The 3,753-nt window shown below is 41.7% G+C and overlaps 1 non-coding gene across 1 annotated transcript; it reads left to right on the plus strand.

Moving 5' to 3' along the window:
• Positions 1 to 2,279: 2,279 nt before the first annotated feature.
• On the plus strand, positions 2,280 to 2,353 carry TRNAT-AGU (transfer RNA threonine (anticodon AGU)). Its single transcript has one exon. It is a non-coding gene; the product is annotated as a tRNA-Thr (tRNA).
• Positions 2,354 to 3,753: the final 1,400 nt, after the last annotated feature.

The following is a 3,753-nucleotide window of genomic DNA, read 5'->3' on the forward strand; positions in this document are numbered from 1 at the left end:
GAGAACAGGGAAGTAAGTAAGCTTTAGGGAGGCTATATAATTTATATAGATTTGTTAGTAAAAAGCAATGCAGTAAAATGTACAAAACAGAAATATCTTGCCTACCAAAGTAAGCTCAGATGCACTCAATTCAACATTCCTGTCATATGTATCTTCTCTGCTTCCCTCCCTGCTTCTGGCATCAGAGGCATCTCACATATCCAAAGAGATAGACCAATCCAGCAAGAGACATTCCCATAGTCAACAAAGAGACATCCCCATAACCAGCAAAGAGACATCTCCCATATCCGGCAAAGAGACATTCCCCCATACCCAGCAAAGGGACATCCCCCATATCCAAGAGAAATCTCCATCCAGCAAAGACTCAGCCCAATCCAGAAAAGAGACATCTCCATATCCAGCAAGAGATATCCCCATATGCAGCAAGAGACACCCCCATATCCAGAAAAGAGACATCCCCCATATCCAGCAAGAGACATCCCCCATATCCAGTAAAGAGACATCCGCCATATTGAGCAAAAAGACAGCCCAATCCAGAAAAGAGACATCCTTATATCCAGCAAAGGGCCCCCCCATATCCAGCAAAGAGACAGCTCAATCCAGTAAAGAGACAGCCCAACCCATCAAACTGACATCTCCATATCAAACAAGAGACACCCTCATATCCAGCAAAGGAACATCCCCATATCCAGCAAAGGGACATCCCCATGTCCAACAAAGGGACATCCCCCATATCCAGCAAAAAGTCAACCCAATCCAGAAAAATACACCCCCATATCCAGCAAAGAGACATTCCTCATATCCAGCAAAGAGAAAGCCCAATCCAGAAAACAGACACCCCCATATCCAGTAAAGGGACATCCCCCATATCCAGCAAGAGACACGCTCATACAGCAAACAGACATTCATCATATTCAGCAAAGAGTCATCCTCTATACTCAGCAAAGAGACATGCCCATATCCTGCAAAAAGACATTCCCATATTCAGGAAAGAGACATCCTCATCTAGCAAAGAGACATCCCCATCCATCAAAGAGACGGCCCAGTCTACCTAAGAGACAGCCCCATATATTTAGCAAAGAAACAGCCCATTCAGCAGACAGCCCCTTCCAGCAAAAAGACAGCCACTTCCAGCAAAGAGACATCCCCATCCAAGAAAGAGAAAGCCACAAAAAAAGCAATTTATAACAACTTATCTCCACTCCACTGTTTTATCCACAGCACAGTGAGCAATGATCAGCCAGGATAGGCTAACCACATCACTTCCAGACAGTTGCGGCTGCTGCCAAAAGGAGCATCCAGTCTGCAAGGGGAGGCGGAGTGCAGATGATATCACTCCACCTTCCCCCTGCAGCTGGAACTAAATTGCATCAGCTTATATGGCCAGCTCACTCCTCAGCTTCCCTAAGTCAAGTGGAATCTGCTTCTCTACCTCAGTCTTTGCAAAGTTCCGGCATGTTCCGCTAGGAAAAAAAACACTGATTTTAAGTAATTTTTACTAAAATTATTTATGGAACGTAAACAAAAAATGTAAGAATTCGCTCTGGAACTTAAGTGGTTAAAATACCTGTCTATTGTTCTATAACACTGTGCCCTCTCTTCTACTGGGAGCAGAGTGGGCTTTTAGTTCAGCTGCCCATTGCCAGTAAACTGGAAGCAGGGCATGGATATCCTCCATCCAGTCACACACTGGGTCTTGTGGAAGGAAAAGGAGGGGAGGGGGCAGCAAAATGCACCTTCATCTATGTAGACAAACATCCTTCACAGTGCCTGATCCTGTACAGGGAAGACAATTTGTCATATCCACTTCCAAGAGTGTACACATACAGTATACAATTGCTTGAATCTACAAACAAGTACGGGCTGTGCATACATACATGGCGGGTAATATGCTTGCTGTCCAATAAATATGCAAAAATCGGCAAAAAATAAAAATTTGGTTGTGCAGAAATTTGGTGTGGTATCCTTCATACATCGTCTAAATCCGCCTTGTGCTTTAATAATGTTAAACTGTTTATCAACGTTATTTAATTTGAGATTATGACGAACCATGCAGCCACCGAGTAGATACCTTTAAAACCCCGCCCATTTCCGCCTACTGTGAGTTCTAAGGAATTGACATATCTCTCCTCAAAACTTCTGCTCTCCGAAAGTTTCCGGTTTATAACTGCAGCTTCTTGGTCGCACAATACTAACAAATAACGTTTCATAAAAATCTACCATTGTTATATGCATGAATAGAAATTGAGTTATAAAGTTGCTCAGTGTTGTGGCGAATCGGCGCCGTGGCTTAGTTGGTTAAAGCGCCTGTCTAGTAAACAGGAGATCCTGGGTTCGAATCCCAGCGGTGCCTTTTTTTTTTTTTGCCCCCTCCTTTTGTCTTCATTTTCATTTTGTTACTATTATTACTTTTATAACTCTCTCAAAGGAAGCAATAGTTGCATATAGTGTTTTTTTATACAGTTTTTTTTAATAGCACCCTTTTTGGTTGAAACACCTATTTATGTGTTCTGACAGCGCAGATGATGCTTTGGCACTTGCGCCTTTCAATCATATTTGTGCCATAGCCACTTAAAGCGTAGCTCCACCTAAAAGGGGAATTTCCACTTTAAGGACTGGTCCCCCACTCCCCTTTAAGTATTGTCACCTTTGGGGAGCAGGACCCCCTCCTCCGAAGCAGGTACCCAAAATTTGCAGGTACCAGCTCCCACTTTCGCTGCGATCGCTTATGCAGTCGGAAGCGGAAGTTGTCCTCCCCGTAGTCTTCTGGGACATGTGACAGGTCCCAGAAGACTATGGAATAATTCGGAAACTACATGGCTATTTGTTCAGGGCAGTGGGCACCCAGCTGTGAAGCCACAAGCTGTCACAGCCAGGTGCCCACACTTGAGATGAAGATGTCGGGAACACAGGAAGGCTGGTGAAAGGAGGTGCAGGAAGGACACCGCGGGATCGAAGGACAGGTGAGTGTTTGTTTTTTAAAAGTCAGCAGCTACAGTTTTCGTAGCTGCTAATTTTTTTTTTCCAATTGGAATGGAACTCCGCCTTAACCACATGCCCAATAGAGGATTTACCCCCCTTAACCACTTCCTGTCCGGACACTTTTACCCCCTTCCTGTCCAGGGCAATTTTCAGCTTTCAGCGCTATCACACTTTGAATGACAATTGCGCGGTCATGCAATACTGTACCCATATGAATTTTTTACCATTTTTTTGAGACAGATAAAGCTTTATTTTGGTGGTATTTATTCACCGCTGGGATTTTTATTTTTTTTACTATGTAAATGAAAATGTCCAAAAATTTTGAAAAAAAGTGTTTTTTTTTATAAAATTTTGCAAAAAAATAATATTTCATCCTAAATCTTGGCCAAAATTTATTCCGTTATTTTTTTAGTAAAAAAAAAAATCCAAATTAGTTTATAATAAAACATTATAATTTTTAAACATTTTTTTTTACATTTTTATTTTATTTTTTTTTATATTATTTTTTATTTTTATTTTTTATTTTTACATACTGTCACCCTAGCAGTACAGTGTCACCATGGTGACACTGTACTACTTGTGGGGGGTGATGAAGATTTTTTTTTTTTTTTTTACACTGATTGCTTTTACACCCATATAGGATGTAAAAGCAATCATTTCTCTTTCTCTCTGTCTGCATTCTTGCAGTCATTGAGAAATACTGAGTGAGCTGTGATTGGTCACAGCTTGTCACATGGTACAAGGCTGTTGTGAATAGCCTTGTACCATGTG

This window comes from Staurois parvus, unplaced genomic scaffold (assembly GCF_062004578.1).
Source record: "Staurois parvus isolate SC_StPar_1 unplaced genomic scaffold, SC_StPar_1.0 ptg000775l, whole genome shotgun sequence".
Classification (NCBI taxonomy): domain Eukaryota; kingdom Metazoa; phylum Chordata; class Amphibia; order Anura; family Ranidae; genus Staurois; species Staurois parvus.